A 27,936-nucleotide genomic window follows, 5' to 3' on the forward strand; every position below is an offset into this window, starting at 1 on the left:
TTGGTCATATAGCAGGGAGGGGAAAAATTATGAAAACACATGTGAAGTATTTGGATGTGCTCAGCTACCAAAGATTTCATAATGAACACAGTCCTGACATTAGATTAGTGTTTCCTGATGCAAAGAGGATTTTGTTTTAACTAGAAGCGCAACAAGGAATTATAGCAGCTGTGCCTGTCATTATTCTGCTTAGCCTGTTAATGGAATTGGTTTGCTAGAATCAAATTGGTTCAAAAGATTAATTAAAAACAGGTGGTTCTGTGCAGTAACTTGTTCATAGCACATTGAGAACTTTTTGTGGTCAAACCACCTCCGCTCTTCCCGATGACCTGCAGAAGTTCTGTTTGCTCATCTCTGGGAGCAATAAAATAGTAATAAAATTAAATTCAGAACACTGTTTGTGTGATAGAGTGTGTTGCAAGGCTCCCCTTAGGAGAAAAGCAGTGTGCAATGAACTAGCGAGGCTGGCCCTTGTGAGCATTCTCCAGAGGATTGTGTTCCCTGGGAACATCCCCCATTTCACTGTACATCTCAAGAGTGATAGTCTTTGCATGAGACATCCTCAAGGGAGCTCAGAAACAACTCATTAGTCAACAAGGGCTGAAGCTCATTAGCCTCAGAAAAGGAGAGGGTGTTTTGAAGAAGTCTTCCAACTATAAGCAGACAAGTTTTGTATTTGGAGGGTTCGTCACCATCTCTGCTGGCCACATGCAACCCCGAACCAAGACCCCAGACATGTCAGAGTCCATGCAGGCAAGAACTTTACCGCTCAGGCAGCAAAACCCAGTCATGTCAAAAAGGTCTGTTAATTCAGGGAAGAAAAAAAAAATTGATCCAAGAATGGACTGGGAATCTGAGAACCCTGTTAAAAATCAATGAGGAAAGTTCACAATGCTTATTCATTGAATATTTGGGTTTGCTTTTAAAGGGGTTTATTTGTTTGCCTTTTAAACCCCTCTGCAGTACAGATTCAAGACAAATATTGTCCTGAGTTAGAAGGAAAAAAGATGCACTGAATATTTGTGAAGGCACAAAACTCCTCACCACCCAAGCCATCCTCACAGTAGATAAGAAACGCATGTTGTGCTTAAAGGTAAGACAGGTTTGACAAGCTAAAATACTTTATATGATAGAGTATTAAGAGTTTTTTAAGGCATGTTAGGGACTCAGCATTTGGCTGAAAATGAGTTCTCAGAGATGATGAAAAAAAGTGATGATGATTTGGGTCTCACTAGTCTCTTCAGTAACATTCTGAGTCTGCAAAAAACTTATTGGAAGCTGCTGCCCAAAGACAAAGACAAAAACAAAAACAAAACAAAACAAACAAACAAACCCCACACTGATATGGCCCATGAATTAGCACAGAAAATACGGGCTCCCAGGACTGCTGGCTTGCTGGTTGATACCACTCAAATGCTTTCAGTGAGATGGAGAGTTGGAAGTATTTTTAACTTGTTGTAAAAAGGCTGCTGGAGCATACCCTGCAGAGCATATCCATATTGCATGGGCATGATGGAAAGGAATCAGGAAAACACAGCATTTGTAAAGGTACCATGGGTCTGCTCCAAACAAAGCTCTCAGTGCTGTTGGCCACCAGGTAACAAAAAACAACTTTTGGCCTGTCTTCCTAAGGAAACAAAGGTTTATAGCACGGGCACAGCCAGACACAGCTCCAGTGTAAATGGCAGGAGAGGATGTCCAGCTGAGTGGCCACTATTAAATCAAATGAGCAGATGTCTGCACACACGCTGGCAGATATGCAATGGGCCATGAACAGAATGCCTTTAGCTCCTACTTGCCTCCCTTTTTGTAAAGGAAAGGTGTACATCAGTATCAGTGTCTCCTACACCCCCCAATAACCTCTCAGCCATGGCCAGATCCAGACACACTGGATGGAGAAGCAGAGAGATGAGCAGCTCCAATGCGATGGATGCAGAACAGCAGAGACAAGAGATCCTGTGACTTTGCATGGGCAAAGCTGCAGATAAACAAGCCCCTCATGAGGTACAGGAGGGCTAAATTTTAAGACAAACCATAGGAAAGAGGATGTCATTAGCCTGCTCACAGAACTGTTCCCTGGCTAAGAACATTTCAAGGAAGATCTCTGCAGCCATGGAGGGTTTCACAGCTACCTCTTATTTCTCTGGAGAACTTTAGGATACCATACACCCATGAGACCCTGTACACCCATACATTACAGGTGTGCTACCAGAGCTGGCAGCCTCCCTTCCCTTTAGCAGCACAGGGGCTAACACACAGCCAGGCAACTGCACAGCCCTGCTGCAGACAACCCGCTGCAGCACAGCTGGTGCCAAGAGATGGGGAGAGCAGGATCAGCAGTACAGGTAACAAGAGCGACTGCACGGGCCCAGGGCAACAGATCAATGCTCCTCGAGGATGTGAAGACACAGGAGGGAGCATTCACCCCTGCACGTGCATCCATGAGTTCCTGCATCACTCATTCCTCAGGTCTCTTGCAACAAACAGGTTTACTCGGATCCTCCCCTAGCTGGTAGTTCAGTTATATCCTGACCTCAGCTCCCTTCTCCTTATTCGTGGCAGTAGGACAAATGCAGCTGTACAGGGAAACATGGCTGCGCTAGTTAGGGGCTTAGGTATTCCTGGCCACAGCAATGTGTAACACACCGGTGTACAACAGCTCCAAGTAGAAATCTGCACAGAGGTCGTAGAAAATCCAGGCAGCATCATTAAGTTAACCATATCTGAAAGCTACGGGCTGAGCTACAGTTTATGCAGCAGGAGAAACCACAGAGCCAAATCAGTGTTCCACAAAAGACCAGCTGAGAGTCATACAGCCGGGGAGGCTTCATTCACACATGAATCTCTTTGGAGAGCACATCAAAAACCCCTTGCCTGTGATCCTTCAAACATTGCTCAGTCACAAGCAGTTAGGATTACAGCAGGGCCAGACTCAGCAGGAAAGCAGGCGCGAGCTCAATATTTTGTCACGTCCTCTCTCATTTCAACTCCCAGAGGAGCAGGGGAAAAGCAGAAAGAAAACACACCTGAAAAGTTGGATTAATTTCATTTCTAATTTGGGGCAGAAGTGGGTTCCTGTTTTACCAAACAGCTATAAGGGTACCTCACAGCTAATTCCCATGCTTATTTCCTGCTTAGCTTTGCTTCGTTTCGACCTCTTGGTGGTTTAATATAAAATCTTGAGCAACAGCACTGTTTGGACGGGGTGGAGAAGGAGAAGACAGACGCGCATTCCTAAAACAGTTGCTAAAACCAAGTACGGTTGGGTGCCTAAAAACCACCCCACAAACGACAGCCCATGAAGGGACTCGGTGGTTTTGTTTCCTCTGTGGATCAGCAGGGCACTCACTGGCCATCACAGAGGGAAAGGCTCAGGGACAGCAGTGCCCTGGGTTCACTTCCCTCCCATTACCAGCATGTAAATATAAAACCTACAGTGCTACTGAATCACCTTTTCTCCTCTTTTCCAAGAGGTAATGCTATAAACACAAAAATGTGGCGCTTCACTTTTACTTTACACCAGCAGCTGGGGACTGACGTGAAAAACACCTATTAGTTCTGCAAAATACAAAGCCAGACAACATAAAGCACCTACCAACTGGAAGATCCTAATAATCTCCCCTCCCTGATGCTACCCAGTCCCCAGGCATGAGGCTGAGAGAGGCTGCCCATCGCCAAGACGGACTGATACACTGGGGAGGGATACAACCCTAGCAGTCCTCATCTCTGCTTTAAAGCCAACTCTGCACCTCTGCCTGCTATTTTGCTGTGTTTCCTCTCCTGCCTGGTCACCTCTCCCCAAAGCAATTACGTCCCCACCGATACAATCTCAACAGTTCCATGACCCCTGCAGTACACAAAATTCAAAACCCTCCTTGGCAGCAGCCCCAGTCAGGGGAAGCCATCCTTCATGGCTGAAGGCTAAACGCGTGCTCCTGCCGCCACCGGCGGCTCTCATTTCAACAGGGAGGTGAGCAAGGCTGCCGCAGCCACCCACTTGCCACCCTGGGCCCAAGGAGGCAGGAGACCCCGGTTAATGTAGGCAGTGGGATCCTCACAGCATCCTGACAAGTGCACCGCGCACCCTGCCGAGGGACCCTTCCCCAGCTCCTAATGACAGACACACACCCCAGTGCCAGGCTGCAGCCCAGCTCCAGGGCCGAGAGAGTCTGTAAGATGTTCAAACCTCCCAGTCCTCTTGGTTTTGCAAATGTCATGTCAGCAAATGACTGCAAGACCATTGGAATACCTTTTTCCCAGCAGGGCTTTCATGCTATGCCATCATTTGCCCAATGCAGGTTTGGGTACCAGGGTGAGCCCTATGCACAAGGTTCTGGATTTGGCCAAATCACATTGCTATAGCAGCACTGCTGCAGGAAAACTAGATCTCTCCAGAGAGATGCTGCAGACATGCTGCGATGGCCACATCAAGCCAATTTCCCTCTTGGCCTGCACAATGTGGGAGGGGAGTTCTGGACATCTTTGTAAAACAAACCATACCCTTCATAAGGCTGTATCAGGGGGCTGCATTAACTGGACCTGCTCTGCAGAACACCCTAGTGTAACATCAGGGAAATACGGGTTCCCTGGGTGAGGGAAGGTCTACTTGCTTGGAAATCTAGAAGAAAATCTAGCTAAATATTACAAAACCACAGTCTAACCTGAAGGCGAAAGACAGCTTTGAAGAGCAGGCTCGGTGCATGGAGCAGGAGCAGACAGGACTTCCACAGTTCTAGGAGGACCTGGGATGAAGGCAGTGTAACGAACCTTCTTGTACTCACAGCCTTTTTCTAAGCATGCTCTGGGAAGAAATCCCACCAGTTCAGCTCTGGCAGTGTAGAAGACACAAAACCACCACCCACCAGCAGTCACACAGTGCTTGTGCCTCAATTTCCACAGTGCTCAGTCCCCACCAAATCCAACAGCATCCTGCAGCCAGCACTCCAAGGAGGAGCAGGACCTTCCCTGTAAAGACACTCTGTACAAATCTGCCTTGCTTTTTGTTTTAGTTTTAAAACCACTCTTATGAATCTTGGGAGCATAGAGAGAGAAAAGCAATTACCGCGCAGGAATGCCAGAGTTGTGCTGGGAATATATATTTGCTCCTGTTCCACAGGGAATGAAGATGTCTAGCTAAAAAAATAAAAAAATACTATTAGTGGGAGATCAGAGTGATTCTGTGATCAGGGACGGAGCACTGTCACTAAGTACATTTCATAGTCTACCAAGCAGCAAAACATGAAGATGCTTGCCACACAGGCTCTGCGTGGCTGAGGAAGGTATCCTGAAAAATACTGAAGTTTAACAGAACAAAACTACATTTCAAAACCCACCTGATTGCTCTTGCATGCCCATGACCACATGCTCCCTTCTTGCACACAGTATGTTCACTTTGTGCATGTAGATTATTTGTGTTCCATCTCCTGTCCTTTTTGGCACTCCATGTTGTTTTACAGATCCCTGAATAAGATATTTACTAACACTTGGCATCCCCTTCTTTCCTGCCATTAGCAACCCACACATGATGACAGGAGGCTGGCCCATCTCCAGATTACCAAGCACCTCTGACCTCCCCAAACCAAACTGATTTTTTTTTTTTTCCAGATAAAAGTGGAGATCCCCCAGCATCACCAACCACTTCTGCTGAAACCGTTCTCAAATATAGTATTGAACCTCTGAAGAAATATCCCAAGGAACAATTTTTACAAATAAGCTCAGGTTCGCACTGAATGTTTGTTACGAGGCAGCAGATGAGAGGTTCACACACAGCCAGGTCAATGTTAGTGATTTTATCCACTTCTTTTGTTCAATCGTTTCTTTATGAAATCCAGAGTTGCTAGCTACATTAACATCAGTATACAGAGCTCACATCCTATCCCTCTCCTCAAAACTATTCTGGCATCAGAGAACTCCTGCTGGGAAATACAATAGAATAAGAAAAATAAATACATGAAATACCATCTACTGGCACACTAGCAGTGGTTAATTTATGCCTTATTTTTCCCCTTTGTTTCCTTTTTTCTGTAGTCCTTCCTCTCCATCCTTTTCTTCCTCCTGCTCCACATCTCCACAGCTAAAAAAGGAACTGTTTATTGCATGTACTCCTTAAAATACAATCACTGATTTCCATGATCTTTTCCTCCACAGGATGGGGCCATGTTTTCCAGATAATTAAAGATACACTCACAGTGACAAGAGGGTGTTGTAGGTTTTTTTTAACTAAAAAAAACCCCGATCAACCCAAACCACCTCCTTTTCATGCAAGATGACAGCTTTCAGCATAAAATTTCTTCCCCCCCCACCAATTGGAACATCTTGGCCCAACACTCCAGGGAAACTGGCTTGGGGTTTTTGTGGCAAACTGATGTTATTGGTTTTCTAGGGGGGGTTGGCTAAAAAAAAAAAAAAAAAAAAAAAAAAAAAAACACCACACACATTCAGGGAGAAATGGGAAACAAAAAGGGAAACAAAACAAGGGTAAAGAAGTTTCAATTAAAAGAGTTTAAGATAACATCCAAACGTTTCACACTATCACTCAGCAGGCTCTGCACTCACTGCAGGAGGTTTTTTAATCCCCTTCCTCCCTTCCTCTCTCCATGACCCACTCCCTCCCCAGATCTTCTCCAGGCTGAACCTGCTATAGGGGGTTTTGCCCTAAATGCTCAGAATATCTTGACACATCCCTGCACCAGCAACCCCACTGTTTTTTCATGTTTATAAGCATTTGTGTGCTGCTTTCATCATTTAATTGCATTCTTGACTTGTCATATAGGTGCTCCATACACATCACACAAATACACACTGAACGTGGCACATGCTCATCTCATGCCCCACCATCTCTGCTTTGCAGCACCTCTGCCAACAGCTTCCTTTCTCTGCCTTGATGTTGGTTAGCAAGACAGTTGTAATCCTGCTGCACAAAAACACTCCCTGGTACTAGAGAGGGCTGAGAAATGTTAAAAACTTCCTTTTTTCTCTCCTTCATTAACTTCTCCGCAAGTACTTCTCTTTCAACAACATCAAAAAATAATCAAAATCACTTTCCAAATTTTTTCACTCATTAAAAATCTAAATGCATTTTTATGGGCGAGCAGACCACGCCAAAAAGGATTTTGAACAAATGAACAAAACAGTGTTTTGAACTCATGCTTTGAGCTGGATTCTTTTTGGAAATGCTATTTTTAGGTGCAGATGGTTTGATCTGCTCTGCCTAACACCCAGACGCATGTCTGTGCTGTCCCTTCTTTAAAGTTTTTCCCCCCCCCTCAACTTCCACAGATTGAGAAAAAGTATATCGTGTTCATTTTTGTGTTCATTGCTTTTCAGAGCACCCTTCCATCCTCCCTCCCTCCCTCCCAAAGGCTTTCAGCAGCCTCCAGCCACCTGGTTCAGAGGTTCACCTCTACCTTGCTCAGCTTTCCTCAGCTATTCTGCAAGATGTCAGCTTCACTTTGGCCATCCAGCCTGGCCCATTTCCAATGCTTTCTTGAAATAGGTCTGCCAAAGGCTGCCCTATCTCTTTTGACACACTGCTGTGAGATCTAGGACTTGCCTGTCTTCAGACAGTTGGATTTCACAATCAGCTGTTCTAAGATGACCCTAATTTCCTCCAGTAACTCCATCCTAGAAGAGCTGTTTCTGGCATGTCCCCCACTCCCCTCTATGAATAATCATGCAACAAAACCACTTGGTTGGTTGGTTGGGGGGGGGGGGGGGGGTGTAAAACCAGTCGCTTCCCTTTCTGTCCACAAATCCCCTCCCCATTGATGCTCTTCAAGCTCTGCTAGCTCCCACCTCACCTCCTGATTAGAGGAGCTCATATTCCTTAGCCACAGGTGCACCTTAGCACCCCGCGCACATGCTTTCTCCTTGGCCACTTTCTCCTTTCATCTCCTCTTCGGTGTTCTCTCTTGAGCTAATTACTCTTCTCAGCTCGCTAAGCCCCAAGCACCACTCTTGCACTGCTCTTGCAGGAATGGCACAGGTGCAAAGAGAGATAATAGGGCACAAGAAAAATTCAGGGTTACCCCATGCTGGAAGAAGAGGTTGATGAGAAGGAAAAGAGAGCCTAGAAGCCCTTGGCAAGGTGGACCCCATGGAGGGCTGACACCCCTGGAAAAGATTCTCCATCTGAACATCTGGCAGCAGAGGCAGCACAAGAGCCCAGCCTGGAGCCCCAAGGTGATCTCTGAAGACCCTGAGAAGGAGCAGCCTTGAGCACCAGGGTGTGAACAACCCCAACAAATCCCTGTGGATTTCTCTTTGTTCATGGAGCTGTCACTTAGTGGCATGTCCACACACAGGGCCTCCACTCATGGAGGGAATGCTCCCACAGATGTGAGTGGGTCTCATTAGGAGGGACGCAAACAGAGCGTGAAACTACCACCAGAGGCTATTAATATTTCCTTAATGTGTGAACTGAGCTGGAAAAAGAGAGCAAGAGAAAGAAAATTAAAAGCTTGCGTAGACACAGATGGCGTCTCCCCTGCCCATGCCCTGCTACCCAGACTTTCAGGGACATTAGTAGGAGGGGGTAGTAGAAGAGGGATACTCCTTGGTTTTCCCTTTGCTGCTATCACTGCAGAGAGTCTACGCAACACTGGAAAAAAGAGAGCAGGATGCTACAGGCTGCTCTGGCTGCTCTCCCACCTGTTCCTCTCTTCTCCTATCACTCAGAGCCACAGAAATTCATGTTAACACAGGATCTTTGCTCCCTTGAATAACAAGACTCCCTGCTAGAGACCAGAAAGCAGCCTTTGGAGTGTGGGATCTGGCTGTTGTAGGAATTATTACATCATTACAGACTGCTGCTGCCAGTCTGAGACTAAGAACAAGAACAAACAATAAACTTCCAAGCAAAAGTCACTATTCAGAATGACTGACCTCATAAGAAACAAGAGGTTTTAAACACCTGGAAACAAGTAATATGACATCAAAATCCTCCATCAGTGAACGTGTATGCTCATGCTGCACATGAGCATCCTTCATAAGGTACCTTTTTCCAGCCCCTACACACACACACACCCCCTGCATCCCTACAGATCACTGCTTAGGCTTCCCACAGTATCACTCTGGATGCCACGCGAGGGTAAAGATAAAAACCCCACCTTTTTCCTTTGGGCATGCTTATTTTTCATTTGAGCAGGTTATTATTCGTCTAGGGCAGAAAGTAACCCAGTGCCATCCCCCACAGGGCTGTCGGTACATGGCCACACAAGCGCAGTTGTAGAAAGGATGGCAGGTGATGGGGCAGAGCTGCAGGGCTGAGCCACCAGGGATGGGGTTTATTGTAAATGCAAAGCCTGGCCCAACGTGGCAGAGCTCTACTCTGGGATGAGGATCAGAGATGGAGGTGGTAAACGGTGAGCAAACTCCTTCTAGGGGCTAATGGGAACATGAGATGGGATTTCCTGAACACCTTCAGGGCTTGTCTTTATATAAAAGCTGCTTGCGTTTAATTACAATCAGTTACATTAGCTACATCAGTTGATTTAATTAAATTGCAAGGACACTCGTAAGTTGATTTAACTCTGTCTCAAATGGATTTAGCAAAAGTTGGCAAGAAACTAAATCAACATAAACCAAGATTAAATCAACTGAAGAGCATCCACACAGGATTTTGCAGCAATTTAGCAAAACCGATTTGAAGACCCATTTTAAATGAGGCAGGGTAACTCAGGCACAGAGAAAGATGAACATTTGGGATGAAAGCAAAGTGTCTAGCATTTCAGCAGCCCTATCTAATAGACTTGAGCTGTGAGAAAAGCCCCCTCCTCCTTCTCCATGTCCTAGAGTTGGCATTTTATTTTTATCCACATATAAATTTATTTTATTCATAATCTTCAGAAATGTTTGCCCAACAGCACTCAGCAAGCAATTGCCATTTCCTGGCCCAGGCACACGTGCTAGAGGTCACAAGCCGTGCACTGTACAGCTGCAGCCTGAATGGGGAGAGCACTGGTGTTTGTTAGGACAGTTAAAAAAAGGCTGTGGATTTCTGAGCATTAATAATCTACCTTGAATTAACTCCCAGCTCTGAATGCACATGTTAGTCTAATTGGAAGCTTTTAGCACTGAAATTTTCAGTACAAAAGAGGAGGCACACACAGGCAGCAGAAAACAAGACAGGCCTTATGCAGGCAATCGTAGGCAAGTCACACTGTACTGCTCCTTCGTGAGGCAGCGGCTCCAGCAGATGCAACGAACTCAGCACACATCTTCAGCACGCACCTGAAACATCTTATTCTGCCCCAAGAATAGAGCGATAGGAGGGTAGAAATACAATTTCAGTTTTATACATGGAAAATCAAGCGGCCATGGGAGCATTCTGTTCCATGCAGGCAGCACCGGGTGGGTTACACCACTCCTGGCAGAAGTCATCCCAGCCTCCAGCCCAGACATGCTCAGAAACAGCAAAGCCCAGTAAGGATTTATAGACTCATCCACTTTGACCAAATTGCTTATTTTTGCTCCAGATTTGCTAGTACTGACCCTTCCAGGCGACACCAACCTCTTGTTTGTACTACACAACCAGCTTTTTTCATAGCTGCATTTAAACTTGCCCTCACAAACCAAGCACCTCTTCCATGGGACAGGAATGGTCCTAACAGCTTTCCCAGCAAACCAAGTGATTTATGGCCAGTTTAATGCCACTTTTTATACTGCTATAAACTAAGTTTACAGTTCAGCGACTAGCAAGAGTAAAGCTGCCACAGTTTCCTTAGTGCTACAATGACCATTATAGTAGTACTCTAAGCAATGATGTGGCTGCCATAAAGTTTCAAGATCACCTTTTATTTCAGTGAGGAGCCATTTCCAAGTCCAAGCGCTGTAGAAGGGAAGAAAGGAGAGAAAACCCACAGCCTGACAACAGCAGTCTGGGAAAGAAAGAGTTTCTACACCACCTCCAACTGCTCCAGCCAGAACCTGCCCCTGGATCATAAAAGCGGTAAAACCTCCTTGCACTAAAACCCCAGAAGCTGCAAAGCTTCTGGCTGCCAAGGGGGTTTCTGTCATCCCTGCATGGTAGGCTCTATGGTCTACTACACCATCAGAAACCAGGTCCTGTTATAGCTTTGCAACCCAAACAAATCTCTCCACCTCTCTACAACCCGAGAGATGCATCCCACTGCTTTGTAAAATTTGTTAATAACAGGGCACAGCAGAAATGCTGGGAAGTGAGCAATGTTAGAAGTTAGACTCATTATGCTGGTTAGGTTCTGTTCAGTTTAAACATGATGAATGCCTAAATTCAAATATATATACACACACACACTCTTACATTAAAAGTCATGCTTCCAAATGCTTCCATATTTAATTATAAATTTAAAAACTCATGGGAAAGTAAAACAAGTACCTGGAAATTTTGAAATGAGTTTACCATGAAAGTTTTATTTCTGACTCTGCCCAACACTAAGTAACATCAGGTGCGTAGAAAGACAGCAGCAACGCTGCACTTTTTAACTACACACAGCATGGCTCAGTAGCTGGCTGCTTTGTCAGTCCACATGCTCAGTAATGACAAACCTGCCACTCCTAGGAAGTTAGTTCCAGTAACATTGCTTGGTTTGCAGCATTCTCCTCACTTTTCTGATGTCTAGGTTCTTTTCCTCTCCTAGAAACAGATTAATTTACCACCATGCTGAAAGAGAACTTGTTAAGTAGGGAAAGCAAAGGGCACAGGGGTTGTTTTCTGCCAATGGGCGATACAGGGAATCTATGAAACATGACTCCAGCCATGGATCAGGTAATGGATTGAACACTGTCGTGAAACTCTCAGCCAGATCAGGTTTGACCTGGTATTGCATGTCCATCACCTGAAGCCATTTCATTGATTTTCATGGAAGATTTACCAGGCTCTGAAGGATGAAAGCCTTCATGTCTTTCATGCTGCTGATGGAGGCAGCCATCCAGGCCTTCATCCATATTTGGAGCAAAAAGATCTATCCTTCCTTCCTCATTACACACATCATTAAAAGGAGAAGAACAAACAAACAAGACACTGTGCACAGAAATGCTCTGTTGCCATAGATAGCAATGTCATTTCTTAGCACCCCTGTTCCTGCAAACAGGTCCTCCCCCAGAATAGTGGGGGATGATGCACTGAACCAAACAGGCTGGCAGCAGCTCTGTGTGGTGTCACACCTCAGCCCATGGGCACCAAGAACTGGAACAACGAACCAAGTCCCCAATTTCAGAAACGGGAGAGGAGACCACCAGGCACCCTAGACAACAACAGCACTTAGGAGCACCCCTCCAGGTTTTTAGGTACTCGGTAGCCAACCCACAAAGCTACAGGAGGGCACATCAGCTCTGCTTCCAGGTCAGTCATTAACCGAAAGCATGCCAATAGACAGTTCAGAAATACATATCCTTGTGTTGCACCCATTGCCATTAGGAAATTCATACTGGTTGGCTCCACAGGACTGCATTTCTCTGCAGCTCAGCAACCACGTAGCATGTCAGCTCAGGTAATCCGAGTAGGTATCCTGTGTTGATGTTCACAGCACATCTCAGTTCTCACACTTTAGGATGCAAAACAATCACTTGGGAAGTTCAGAAAAAACATTGTCTCCTTAGCACACTTATCACCACAAAACCAGGTGGATTTAGGGTTTCAGAGATCCGTAGGGGAAAGACTCTTTGTTTTGAGATACTCTGCCCTCTAGAAGGTCCTGTCCTAATCCCTAGGAGATGGTTCAATGCTTCTGTACTGGGGTATTTTCTAGACTAAAACCTTGCAAAGGGGTTGTTTGGTTTTCCTTTCCCCCCGCCTTTCCTAAAACTGATTACGTTACAAACTAGAATGAATTCTGCCTACTCCTGCAACAGTCAACCCCTCCTTGAAGCTTTAAAAAAAATAATCTTGCCCTTGATATCATTTCAAAGGATTGCAAACTCCATAGCCCCACTGTGTGGCTAATAACATACTTTCCTTTACCAGCATCAAATATTTACACCCCTTTTGTTGTTTCTCTATTGCCAAAACAAAGACAGGACACTACCATTTGGCCTTCCCCAGATTGGCCATTATGGTACATATTTTACTGATGTCCTTTCTTATACATCTCCTTTCTGGGGAAGGCTCCCAGTCTTTCTTCCCAAACAAGTTTTTCCACATCATTAATTCTTCTTCTTCCATCCTCTGAATACTCCCTAATTCTGAAATATATTTTCCAGTACGGGGTGACCATCACCCACTGGTCCAAATAAGATGTCCAACAGATGACACAAGGACATAACTAGATTAGCCATTTCAGATACCACCCACCGTGGGATGTTATACTTCACACCCCAGAAGCCTGATCTGGTAGAGCAAATCTCTCAGGAAATCCTGGCAAGCCAGAACCAGAGGACCAGACTGCTGCAATTAATAGCAATTTCACTCCCACAGCATCACCCAAGGGTCGTGCTCACCATCACGGCAAAGCTGCCTGACAGAGTGATGGGGGTGGCCAGCCCATGACCCAGGCATCTCCAACATCCTTTTCTGCGTGGGCCTCGTGCCTGGCACCTTCCCAAGGGGCTCAATTTCTCCATGCCCTCCTTGTGCAGTCAAGCGTTAAATATCAAACAGTGGCCTTCCTACCTCTTTCCTGAGGGGCTTATTTCATTGTTTAAGCGATCCTCTAGCACAAAATGTAAGGAGCTGTCAGCAGCACAGCCAATGCAGTCATCACCCAAAAGCCAGCAGCCCTGCTCTACGCAGATATTTGTAGGTTATTAAATAATCTTAGACAGGATGCGAAGGTGGTGAGGGACTGAGATTTGCAGAAAAAAATTTAAAAAAAAAAAATACACCCAGAAATCCTGAGAAGAGGGAAATGAATGATTAACATTCATGAAACCCACAAGAAGGAGGCAAAGAAAAGTTTGCTGCAGTCTCCTGCAGGAGGTATTAAGCAGCAATGGAAGACTGTTCCCTGCGCTGCTCTCATGCCATGTTGAGGATGGGAAGCACCAGCCCTGGCTGGCCCTGCAAGGCTACTGCCCCTTCAGCAAGCTCCATTACTGGGAAATTTATCCTGGGACATTTGGCTTGCACCTTCCTTAGCAGCTAATCTTGGCTGTAAAGTGAATGCTCTGGGGACATAAGTTCTCTTCCAGTCCTGCTTCCTCCAAGTCCAATGAGGTTTTTGCTGTTGGCTTAGAGCAACAGTAAATCTCAACAGCAAGCCCAAGGGCAACTCTTCCCCCTGTCCCCCCGCTGTCCGTTAATGCCTTCAGGAGGACTTCAGGACCACAGGGCTAGAGGACAAGCACATAGTAAAAGCCAGGCATCAACACATTGCGCCAAGCGTAGAGCAGGGCAAGCCAGCCGCAGGGCTGGGTACAGATGCTGGCACTCTGCGTGCTAAAGCCCAGGCTCTGGGCACTGCCCCACAGCATCGCCCACCACTCATGCCAAGCTGGACACCTCCACCAGCAAGCCACATGCTTAGAAACACCATAGCCCAGTCCATTTGTAAACCCACCTTATAGGATTTAGAAGCAGCACTAAATTAGGCAACACGTCCAGCCCCGCAGCACTCAGACTCTGATGGTGGCATCCCTTTACAGGAGGGACACCGTGAACTTTGTTAGAGCCAGTGCAGAAGCAAACGTTATGGCCCTCCAGCTGCTGACACGCCTGACCTGCTCAGTTCCTCCTGACCATGGAGGAGCAGCAGCCAGGTGCACAACAGCACTCGTTTCTCCTGATGGATGGGTCCATTTTCAGATAAATTTCCATGAAAAGATGCTAACACGGACAAATCTACTACCCTTAGAGACTCGGTATACTACCAAGAGAATAAAAAATGTCCCCATCTGCCTCCCAGCTAATCCCATGCAATGAACTCCTGAACTCTCTAACCTTCTCTTTTCACACACAGACTTCCCTGGGGCATAAAGACAACAGAAATGTATTCATTCTTCATTTCAACGTGGATTAAAGCTATGAGTTGCATGCAAAAAAAAAAAACCAAAAACAAACAAAGAAAACCACAAAACACCCACACCCTGCTAGCTTCCAGTGCTTGGATACAGATTTCCAACATCAGATAAAAAGAGATCACGCCATTACTGCACGCAGTGTTTTAGGGTCAGGCCCTGGCACAGTTCCGACTCAGCCAGGCACTGTCTCGGATGAGCATCCAGCTAATGGCTCCTGCAAAGCCAGCACTGCCTGAGCAAAGAGAAGAGGCTCCACAGCCAGAGCATGCTCAGCAAGGGGAATGTACAACATAGGGAACACTAGCCTGTGGATACCTGGCTAGATATCAAGCAATCTGGATTTGAAAACCCTCTCTGACATCATATTCCCCTAATCAGCTTTTATTACAAAGGAAAAGCCAAGCTCAGCTTTCAGGAGGGGACAGAGGTGACGAGGAAAGGGAATACATGACACGGAGGTGGTTGTTTACCAGGCATCACTTCTGACCTCCTGCTGACAAAATGAGCTGTATGACAGCATTTAATCCCATACAGCAGTGCAGAGCAACTCCATGGTTCTGTTTTGTGGGCATGTTTCTTCCTTAGGCAAGGTCCTCACCTCACCGCACCTTGCCTGCCCTTCTCATTTAACAGTGCTGAGATACACATGTAGCTTGGGGCGGGGGGGTGGGGGAGGCAGGCAGCAAAGCACATGGACTTTTGTGAATGAAGAGCAATAGGAAAGGATGACAAGCACTGGAGCCAGTAGCAGACAGACTGCTTTTCCCACTGTGCCAATACAGACTTAGATCAATTCATTTACTGTCACAAACTAACTAAATACAATACTGGAATGAGCTAGAGCCAACCTCCTCGGTGCAGTAGCATCCTGCTTGCATCCACAGTAGTGAATTAGGCTTGGGAGATGCAATGTGTTTTTCCCCCAAGCAAATATAGAACATTGACGTGTGCTAGATCTGTACAGCCAGAGTGCCATTTACAGCTTCCACTAGGTGCTAAACACTGGGGACTTCCATACCCATAACTTATAAGCATGACTGTAAGGGAAGTTCTTAGAGGAAAAAAGGTTAAAATACAAGACAGGACCAAGAAGAGTAAACTTTCTTCTCCCAGATAGTGGGCTGTTCTCCCAGTCTCCTCAAGAAGCTGCCACCCACCTGCCCTTGGACAGGCTGGCTCATCTTCTGTCCAGGAGGCTCAGATCAATACCCAGGAATAGCACTGATCAATTTTTAAGAGGAATAAAAGCCATCTCACCCCCTCACTAAACAGCTGCACACACATTATTTGCAGTTGCTGCCAAACCTCTGAAAGATCCACTAGGGACCACGCTAATCAATTTTTATTTCTAATTAAACTGATGCCTGCAGTATGCTGGAAGAAACACGGGCAGAAGGGACTGCCCTAAATGAAGATCTTTAGGAAGCAGCAGGGCAGGGATTTACACAAATTGGTTGGTCTTTTGAGTAGGCCAACAAAGACGAAAGAGGTAATCTACCAGTCAGCCAAGACACCACTCCAACTTGGGACACCAAATCCTTCCTTCATTTCTTCCTGCCCTTAGCCACCTTTGCAGGCCTTCTGCCTTAAAACTGAGGTCTCCAAAGACTTGGTAAGTGAGGTTAGGATTTAATGGACTGAGCGGCATGTCTATCACTAATCACAGCCTCCACTGAAGAACAATTCAATTTCACTTTTATCGAATCTCCAGTTCCATTCCCTCCTGCCTTGAAGTCAGCAAAGGCGCTTCCTGGCTGGGGACACCCGCCCTCTCTGGATGCCTTCACTTGCTCTGTTAGAACACCCCTAGTCTTAACAGAGGGTTTGGGCCCATTTATTCCACCCATCACTTACTACCAACCATGCCTGGCCAGAGAGCTGGACTCTGCAGTGTGGGTGTCTCCACCTCAGGTAGTCACCCCAGCTCCCGTTTACAGCCAAAGGGGAAAGAAGTCCCTGCACACATGCTTCACGGATAGCACACTGAAGGGGGAGTCAGGGGGGGCGGTGAGCAGTCCTCACACGTTCCCATCTCCTTGCCTCTGACCTGAGCTATAACTGTATTTTTCAACACTAGCTTAAGAATTTTACAATTTTTATTTGGGCGATGAGGAAGGAAAGGGTGGTCCATTTTGGAGGACCGAATAACTAAATCATCACTTCTACAAAGTTAAACTTTATCAAGCTGTAACAAAGATTTCTAAAAGGTACCCCACCATCGTTCCATCACAAGATAAAGCCAGCAGCTTGTATTTAAGCTCTTGTGTACTTTCTTGGATTCCTCCCATCCTTTGTGTCTTCTATTGCCTCATTTCTTCAAGTCCCAGCCTTGAAGCTCTTGAGAAAGCTAGATGGCCTCTTCTTTCTGGTCACAGTGTCCATCAGAGATTTGGGATGCTGATAAAGATGAAATAAGGGCTTAGCAGACAAGAAGCCATAAAAATGAGAAAACTCCCCAGAAGAGGTCCACAACCTTGAGAATAACGTGGAGTGAGTCACATTAGACACTTCAGCATCGCTGGTGTGGAGATCAGAAGACAGGTAAGCTTTCAAGTCCATTGTGGACTGCCAAGTACCTTGCGTGAGTGCACAGGCAGAGGAGCGAGACAATCTGGCTGACAAACTGCTTGAGTCACAGCGGCCCTGGACAAGCAAACGCTTGATCCACGCAGTGGGGGCTGCTGTGCAGCAATGGCATCTCTGGTGCTCACTACAGAGAGGTGATAAATGCTACCATGATGGGCTAGATAAGGAGACTCTGTGGACAGGGAGGACTGAAATACCCACTGGAAGGCTAGACCAAGGTGGTGCCAGGGCACAAGAGGGACAAGTGTCCTGAGATCTATTTGAAACTCCAAGTGAAAAGAGACACACTGCACTGCTCAGTCTCCCAAGCCAATTCAAAATAGCCTCAAACTGTTATTCCCTCTCTCTACGCTCAAATCTTACCGCAGACATAAGCAGTTTGCTGCAAATTAATTCTCAGAGTGGGGAAAGACAACTTTAAGGTTTTTTACGTGCTTAAATCATGTTTCATTCTCCCCCCAAACAATCCTGAGAACTAAACAAGCTGTTGCTGAGCTGCTTGCAAGGATTTATTTTCAGTTTTGCAGCTTATTTCAGTACTCGGGTACAAACTCCTCTGTTTGTTTTGCTTGTTTGCAATGCAGTGATTTGTGCTGCTGGAAGCTGTACCCACTGCAGAGGCAGCACTTGGGAGTAGTTTGGAGGTGCTTTACTATTCTCTTTCTTCTTGGTTTTTTTTTGGAAGGATTTCTGGTGTTTCGCCTGAGACAGCCTATGCATATAGATAAAGTAAAATGACTACTTCAAAAGGTTCCCTGCTGTAGGTGTTCAGGATGAAGGTAAAGGGAGTTGGAGGCTGACAGAAAAAATGCACCTACCTGACCTTGCACCCCTTCACTGGGTTGAGCTTCTGAATTCTTTGCTCAAGAGCAATGCACTTGAAAGAGCTCTCAATTCTCACCAGCAATCATTCTCCTCCAGAAGCACTTTGGCATTCCTCCTCCAGATGTCATGGGATTTCCATCATAGCTCACTGACAATGGCATTTTGCCTAGTGCAGCTTCTGGTCCTGAGCAAGAGGATCAGCACCAGGTCTTCTGCTCACATCCTTTCCTGTGGCCTCTTCCCCTTCTCCAGAACTGGTGTTTATCCCTCTCACGTAAACATTTGCAACACTCCAGCAAGTACTGTGATTCCTACAGCAATCCCACTGTGAGAGTTCCAGTGGCAACTCTTCCCGCAGGCTGGGGAAATCCAAGATACCTCACAGCCCAAGATGTAGTTGCAGTTTGAGTAGCAGTTGTACACAGAAGTGTTTAGGAGCAAAAGCATTTCAGCATGCACGCGGGGTTAAAACAGAGATAGGTTTATGCTTGCTGTGTCCCTTGGGATACAGGTTATGATAACAGCCGTCACTGTTGCCAGAAAAGAGGATTCCAGAATTGCCATCTAAAAGTTGGCTGTACCCACACAGGTAACGCAGTGCTTACACCAGCACTACACCATTGGAGTAGAGCTGACAGAACACCTATGCTGCTCACAGAAGTGCTTTAATGTGACCAGTTTATACCCCACTATCAGTTATTGAGAGAGAAAAGCAGCAGCCTCCCAGAATACTCAGTAGCCTGGGAAGAAGGGACAGACCTGCTCAGCCCTGCATGTAATTTGCAAGATTGTAGCCTGAATAACACAATTCTTTAGATCTAAAATACTTATCCCAGAAGACTGAGCTAAAAGCTCCTTGTTCCATACCACAGAGATTTGTATTCCACTGGGTTTACAGCAGTGGAAACTCATGATGTCCACAGGTTTCTAGAGGAGGCAAAACAGAGGAGCCCTGGACAAGCCCTCAACCCTGCCCTCCCGCAGCACTGCTTCCCCTGCCCTGCTTCAGCTCCACACGTAACCACAAGCTCTCAAAACGAGATTTGAGAGCCTGTAACATTCAGGCAGTGGAAATTAGAGAGAAAAGGGGTTTTGCTAACATTGGGAAGAGCTGATAAAGCAGACAGGCTCTCCTAGCTAGGTAGAGGATCTTCCTGGAGCAGCTGGAATAATCTTGCATAATAGGACTTCAGGGCAAGATGGGGGAGAAATTGGAGATGCCTTTGCAGAAACACCTAGGAAGCTTTAAATACTGGGGAGGGCTAGCCTTATGCATCTGGTCATGCAATTCTCATAGCAGCTTTGCAGGGAACTGGTAAGAGCAATAGATGCTCGCTGCCAAAACCCAAGATGAAGCAGTGGCAAACCACCCCAGCACTCTCTCCTCTCCCGCTTCTCGTGTCCACAGGAATGGCAATGCAATGGAGAACAAGGTACACTGCACTGCTTGCACAACTCTATTGCCCTCCATCTAATCACAGTGCAGCCAATAAATTTGCCACCGATGACAGTAAGATTACCCATATATCAGGCATGGCAGGCAAGGAGACAGTCTTTCATTCAAGTGACAGCCAGCTTCTGCAAATGCAGGTGCCTGTGGGCAAGATTTTAAAACACACACCCATGTGTAGGGAAAAAACAAAATAAACAAAAAAACCCCCACAACATCAAGTCCTACTTCCAACCATGCAACGCTTAGATGCTTCAGAAACCCTGTCCTCACAGAGTTCCATTACTGTTGGGGTAGGCATTTCTTCAGTACCTCTGGTTTTGTACCAACCACATGCAGCAGTTACTGCACCCTCCCACGAAAAAACAAGTGGGCTTTTTTTCAAGGAACGCATTTTTGTAAAGAAATATTTCCTCTCAGAGAAAAAAAGAAAGCCATACACGAAATAATCTTTGTTTTCTATTTGATAATTTAAAAAATACTAAAAACCAAGTTTCTCACACAAAAATGAAATTTAAAAGCAACACTTCATATCAACATGCAGCAGAACAGTACACAAAAGTTTGGCTAACATGATTTAGGATTAAGCGTTTTCCTGACAAGGCAAATTGGTGGGGCAAGAGGGGGAAATGGGTCATTTATACCATCACTATTTTGTATGACAATTTGTTTCACTTTGGAAAACAGCAGTAAGAAAAACAATGGCCAAGCCAAGAGGAAAAGTGATAAGTTGCTCCCACAACTGGATTTGGGACAGCAGATAATGTTCCTAAATTAAAAGGTGTTAAGCTTTTGGCTGGGTGGGGGAGCAGGACAAAAAAAAAAAAAAACAAAAAAAAAAACCACACACACACACAAAAAAACCCCACAACACACACAAATTGTTTAACTTCAGGTTTGGATGACTCCTTGGTTTCTGTGGGACTGGAAACATGGGGAAGAGTCCCAGGATACCCAGAAAACATGACATAGGAAGCACAGATAGCTCAGGACTAAATTTAAAACTTTAAAGAATAAATACAGTTTCAAGATAAATTACCAGATAAATACAACTGCAAGATTTTTCTTCACTTGATTGGTGCATTGGCAAGCAGCACAGAAGTGCTTTCTCCCTTCGCTACCCTTTTTTTATAAGTGAATACCGGGGGGAAACAAGAAGCCTGAATTCATACAAGGACCAAATGCAGTCCTCGTGCATCCTCCATATCACTTACTACTTGCTTTTCCTATAAAGTCACAGGAGTCAGAAAATATTCCTGAAGGTGTCTCAAGAGATCACCAAGCCCACACTTGCCTCACCAATATTTTTGTGACAATTTACAACTTTATGCCATCTTCAAAACGCAATAAGCATATTCTCTTTTCCTTCAGAAGGTCATTAAAGAAAGGGTTGACTTTTACCAGACCTTCAACAGATGCCAGGGGAATCTCAATCTGTTTGTCCACAGTGAGAACAAATCACTATGCAGGTAAGCTCAAATACAGTTTTCCAACCACTGCATAATAGATTCATCCAATCCATCTTTCCATAACATCTTCCCTAATTTGTCAAAAGAGATTAAAGAAATTAACATGAGAACGAGCTCACACTGAGGGAGAATGTTTCTGGTAATTTATAATCCCAGTTTTGCTCCTAGTGAATTGGCCAGTATTTAATATACAACCTTATCTGAGCACCTCCACAGCAGAGCTTCATAAAAACACTGAAAGATAACAATCATAAAATTTTGAAAACATAAATTACAGACCCATAACGGGAGGTTTAAGTCTCCAATTCACTTGGAAGAGAAGAGGAGCTATAAATTAGAAGAAATACAAGCTCCAGAAGAATACGTCTGTGCTAGATTTCACTTTATATACCCAGAATAAATTTCCATTTTGGACAGGGGGAGATCTGTTTACTTATTTCCCTGAAAAATAGATGCCACAGAACAGATCTATCTAGAGCCTGATAGCTTATTTCTTTGCATGCCTTGCTGGATAGCAAGAAGAATGTAATTAAAATTAACTCCAAAGCCAAGATATAAAACACCAATACATTATAAGTTCCCCCACAGGCTTTTTGCTAAGAGCACAGGTAACCACTTAGCAAGACATCTTGGCAAACAAGCACAAGGATCCGGATTGCTTAGGATTGTTTAGCTAAACCCTATTAAAAATCACCTTCTCCATCCCTACCTGAACCTCTAAGCCAAGGGCTACAAAGCTGTAACTCCATGGCTCATGTAGAAATCAGTTGCCTTAAAATGCAAATGGTTTTAAAGCAACTAAATAGTTTAAACTGCCAGTGTGTGGAAAGAAAAAGTCATTATTTTATAGTGATCAGAGGTGTCTGAGGTGCTTCAGAGAGCACACAGAAAGGCACGGTCCCTGTAGACCTTACAATCCAATTAACTTAATTAACCATGTTATTTCCCTAGTTCCTGGTAGCTCCTTAAATCAATGAACTAGGACTTAATAGCAAAGTACATAACTAGGAGCTTTATTGATCATATCTGCACACAACACTGACTGAACTCCCAAAGTCATGGCTTGGCATAAAACCTATAAAAGATACTTCAGTAGTAGGCTTTCACTTCATTATCCCAAAGCCCTGTGCAGGTACCAGAGATAGGAAAGAAGTGATCAAGAGGCAGGGACTGAATTTTAATAGCAAGAGAGCAAATAAGCATGGGCTCAATGTTAATCTACATTACAAGAAGCAAAAAAAAATCATTACAGTATTATTCAATTTTAAAATCAAAATTTTACATTTGTTCATCACCTCTCACAAAGAAGGATCCCAGAGTATTTTACAAATTAATAAGGAAGCCAGACCTGCAGTCACTCATTTTTTTCACATCCTTTCCACACCTCCTGTGGCTACCTAAAGCCCAGAACAAGCAAGCAGCTCCTCAGCCCAGGGAGGGAAGAGCAGAGAGGGCAGGTACAAGTTTGCCGAGAAGAAAAGCTGCAGGGAATTTGCCTGCAAGGTAATTCAGGCTTCCCAACACAAGGAGCTCTCTAACAGGAGAGGTGCTTTACACCAGCTCCAGCCCCACTATCCATCACTGCCATGTCTCCTCAGCAAGGGTGCAACACCCAAGTCCAGCAGGTCAATAGAGACCACAGCCATCCCTAAACACAGGGCACATATCCCCCGTTTTGCCTCCCAACACAAAACAGTGTCAGCCTCTTTACTTATTGCTGACGACTCTTCAGTGTGTCTTCTCTGCTTACAGCGCTGTATCCATGCAGCCCTGTAATATGGCATCGCCATGACCAGTAACTGGCCATAAGCTCTGTATTGAGTTTGCAAGGTCTCAGCACCGAGGCTCACCAGGCTTGCTGTCTGAGCTTTTCTTGACCTGCCTACACCTTTGTTTTACTTGATTCAGCTGTGGCAGCAATTTCTCTAATTGACCTGGTATCTATGGCTTTGTTGTACATCTCTGTATGGTACAATCATAGTTTTATGTGGGCATTTGTAACAAGCAGATATTCTCTGAAGAATAGTTACTTATGACCAACACAATGACAACAGTGCAGAGAAATAACACACTCAAACAGCAGATATGTAGGATGTGACAGAAGGGAAAACCAGCACAGGATGGCAAGCGATGGGCCACAGACTTGACACTGGAGACCCCACAGCTCTAAACAACTTACCCGTGAGCAGGTAAAGAAATGCACACCCGGAGCTGGACTAAACTGCTTGTAGGGATAATGAAGAGAACAAATAGCATCCAGCATACCTAAACTGTAGCATAACCTGGAGCTGCAGACTGATGAGCAAAGGTGTGAAAGTGTCTCAGCAAACAAAAATGGCCCCAAGCAGATCCTAACTGAAGAAGAAACCATCAATTTGAGCATCATATCCCCCCTGGTAACATGCATGTATAACAATTTTAACTGCATTATTAGTCTTTCTTCTTCTGTAACAATTAGAGCTGGACCAGTAAGGATTAGACTCTTATAATGGCAATTACACCAACCAAAGTCATTGGCTTTTTTTATATAAGGTGTTCTGCTTCTTCACCCGTTAAAAAAAAATTTAAAAAAAATTGTGAGTGCAACAGCACAATTGTAGAGCAACAGCAGCCACAAGGGAACCCCTTAATCCCCTTTCACCAGCTCTTGTCCAGGATGATCTATTACCAGCTCCTAATGACATTGAGAAGGTTGTTCATTTTCGAATAGGTCAGTGACTCATCATTTTAACTCACTTCCCTCCACTAAAAATCAATGAGCTCCTGAAACAGTATTATCCTGGATGATTAGTGTTCTAACATCTCACTTACAGGGATAGACCCCAGAGGTCCCTTCCAATGCCGGGTCACCACAGCTGGCCAGGAAAATGGACTTATTCTCTTGGTTGGAAGCAAAGACCTCCTGGAAAGAGGACACCTTTCCACAAAAGAGTTTTTGTGGATGTCAGGCAGATCTGTGTCTATCTTCTCATGCAGTGAAATGGGAATATCATACACTAGAAGAGAGCTACACTGTCCAATAAACCCATCCAGCCATGGCACAGTCCAAACGACTCCCATTCTCTTGCTTACATGGCTGCATAAATGAGTTTTCCTACTCCCCCTACCCATCCCCAAATTGTTCTTTTCCAATCTATTTCAAGTTCCTATACATGAAAGAGGGAAATATCTCAAAAAAAAAAAAACAAAAAAACAAACCAAAAACCACCACAACAGAACTCTTCAAAGAGCTCTACCCCTTTACTCACATAACATTCCCCAAAACACCATCATCAACGCTCTCCTCTCACAGCACAGATCAAAGCATTTGTCTTGTATGATAGGGTCTATCTCACCTCTAACTTGTGAGCCTGACTAACTCACTGTGTCAAAGCTGTTTAAGGGTTTAATAGCTTGCCGGTGGCTAACCAACCCAGCTGGTTAGCGGCAGGCTGAGGAGGTGACAGGTAGATGGGAAACGGGACTCACGCACGGACTGCCAGATCAGGTCAGAACAGTGGTTCATCACGGGAAATCCACTGGGCTCCAGCTGGAAACTCTGAATGAGGAAAGCTGCAGGTGGGGAAAAAGTAGAGTTTGCAGTGGGGCACAGTGTCCAGAGATGAGTTTACAAAGCTGGGGGCCATCACAACTCTTGGGTGTTTTCCTGGCTTTCACCTACTTGATGTTGAGGTTCAGCAGGTCAAATACTGGGCTACTCGACTGTACAGGGGCACAGCTAATAATAATATTGTATTATACACAGGGGCTATGAAAAGCCTCTAGAGCCAATTCACACTAGAGTTAGATGCTGTGATGGGTTGACCCTGGCTGAACACCAGGTGCCCACCAAAGCCGTTCTATCACTCCCCCATCCTCAGCTGGACAGGGGAGAGAAAAATATAAAAAGTTTGTGGGTCGAGATAAGGACAGGAGAGATCATTCACTAATTACCATCATGGGCAAAACAGACTCAGTTTGGGAAAATTAACTCAATTTATTACAAATCAACCAGAGTAAGGTAATGAGAAATAAAACCAAATCTCAGAACACCTTCCCACCACCCCTCCCTTCTTCCCAGGCACAACTTCACTCCCGGATTTCACCACCAAGCCCCCCCAGCGGCACAGGGGGACAGGGATGGGGTTTACGGTCAGCACACATTATTTTCTGCCGCTTCACCTTCTCAGGGCAAGAGCACATCACACTCTTCCCCTGCTCCAGCGTGGGGTCCCACCCACAGGAGACAGTCCTCCACGAACTCCTCCAACGTGGGCCATTCCCACAGGCTGCAGTTCTTCACGAACTGCTCCAGCATGGGTCCTTTCCACGGTGTGCAGTCCTTCAGGAGCACACTGCTCCAGCGTGGGTCCCCCACGGGGTCACAAGTCCTGCCAGAAAACCTGCTCCGTGGGTTCCTCTCTCCACAGATCCGCAGGTCCTGCCAGGAACCTGCTCCAGCGCGGGGTTCCCATGGGGTCACAGCCTCCTTTGGGAACCCACCTGCTCCGGCGTGGGGTCCTCCACGGGCTACAGGTGGAGATCTGCTCACCGTGGACCTCCCTGGACTGCAGGGGGACAGCCTGCCTCACCAGGGTCTTCACCACAGGCTGCAGGGGAATCTTCGCTCCGGCGCCTGGAGCATCTCCTCCCCCTCCTTCTTCACTGACCTTGGTGTCCGCAGGCTTGTTTCTCTTACATGTTCTCACTCCTCTCCCCAGAGGCTGTTTCTCCCCGTCCCAACTTTTTTTTTTCCTTCCTACAAATGTTATCACAGAGGCGTTACCACTATCACTGATTGGCTCGGCCTTGGCCAGCGGCGGGTCCGTTTTAGAGCCGGCTGGTATGGGCTCTCTCTCGAACACAGGGAAAGCTTCCAGCAGCTTCTTACAGAAGCCACCCCTGTAACACACACACACACAGACACCCCCGCTACCAAAACCTTGCCACACAAAACCAATACAGATTCACATAAAAACATGCACATGTTCATGTACAGAGGGAATTCCTCAGCTGTTTTAAAACACTGCAGAGGCAGCCATCACCACCTGCCCCTGTAACGCAAGGGCTGCTTTGTCAGTGGTTTTCCTTTACACCCTGCTGAAAAGATCTCCTACTTCTGCACAGGGGCTTTAACAGCATGCCCATCATGCCAAGACCCGAGCACAAGGGATCTCCCTGCAGTGTGATTCAACGCTGCTCTCCCTGCACACTGCTGAACAGCACCTACAGCCTACAGCCAGCTGTATAAGAGCTGGATTTCTAGAAGAAAAACTCACAGCTGTGGAGGGAGATAACAGAGAAACAAGCCCCCTTGCTCCACATTCTTTCAGCTCCCATCCCTCACTCCCACCTCCACGATCTCCACCACTGCACTGAAACCAAGCACCAATCTTGCAGCTTGCAATTAAACATCAAGGCATGATTTTGAGGGAGAGAAAAGCAGCACAGAAAAATGGCACCCTGAGGACTTCAAGCTGACTAGATAAGCCAGTGGCAAGGCAATGATAGGTGCTGGAGAAACAGTGTCCCCGTGCCCTGCCAGAAAGCTCCCAAAGAGGAGCAGCTGCTTCAAGCAACGGTCAGGGAAGCAGACGAGTGGCAGGGGATGGCACTCCCTGGCCAAAAGCCACACTCCCTCTTAGTTATTCAGAGGCAGAAACTGGTTGGCATTCATTGCATTGTTGCCTGTCACTGAATTACTCCCGGGCAGTACGTGACCCTTGGCAAGAGGCTGCCCCAAAGTGCAAGGGTAGTGCCGGCTGCCAGAACAGCACGGGGCTCATCACAGAGCAAGCCTGGTTCTGCGAGCTGGAGGCACACAGCTGCTGCACAGCCCTTCCCCAGGCAAGGACACGGTACAGCCAGCAAGCCTCACCTTACAGCAAGCCCTAGAGAAACCGAGCATCACAGCCTGGTTTGCAAATTTTTTGCTTTCTGATCCCCAGCCCACTTACTAACAAGCCCATGTGTAAGCACAGCGACAGTGAAGGAGTTATATTAAAGTAGGACAGGATATGCCAAAAAGCCAATTACAATGGCTATTCAAAAAAAAACAAAAAACCCAAACACCAAAAGAACCCCACCAAACCAGAAACCATCCCTACGCATGGCCAAACACTCTTGGCAGGTCATGGGGGGAGAAAAAGCAGAATAAATACAATTAAGCAAGCAAGACAGACAGCTCAGCTTTGTGTTACATTTGAAATGCAGTCTCCAGAGGCTGAAGAAGCAGCATGACTGACTAGGGCAAATTTTGAAATTCCTCAAAGGCAGGTTGCCTAGATGTGCAGCCAGACCCAAGCTGACAGAAATGCTGCTAACAGCACCTAATTTGCTAGAGGATTATCACTTGATGTAACGGATGGAAACTAGATTAGATAGCTGGTAAACCACAATACAGATCATTACTGTAGAGGGAAATTTTTACCCACTTAAACAGAACTTTTTGTTCTGCCCTGCTGTGTGTTGCAATAGGTTTGCAATTCTATGCCAGAAAGGCATTTTCTACCACATTTTGGTCGTTTTTCCAAATATTTGGCACAGTTGGCTTAATTCTGAGTATGAAGATGTTAAGCAGAGGCAGCTGTGAAGTTACACTCAATAACTGCACTTTCATATCTGTTTTGATCTGAGCATCAAAACCTTTTAAAGTGTAGTCATTATCCATGTTCTGCAGATGTGAAGACTGGG

The 27,936-nt window shown here is 45.7% G+C and overlaps 1 protein-coding gene across 1 annotated transcript in view; it reads right to left on the minus strand.

Moving 5' to 3' along the window:
• GRIP2 (glutamate receptor interacting protein 2) overlaps nt 1-27,936 on the minus strand; it is a 292,459-nt gene that overhangs the window by 254,688 nt on the left and 9,835 nt on the right. The window lies entirely within an intron of this gene.

Source organism: Accipiter gentilis, chromosome 23 (assembly GCF_929443795.1).
Source record: "Accipiter gentilis chromosome 23, bAccGen1.1, whole genome shotgun sequence".
NCBI lineage: Eukaryota > Metazoa > Chordata > Aves > Accipitriformes > Accipitridae > Astur > Astur gentilis.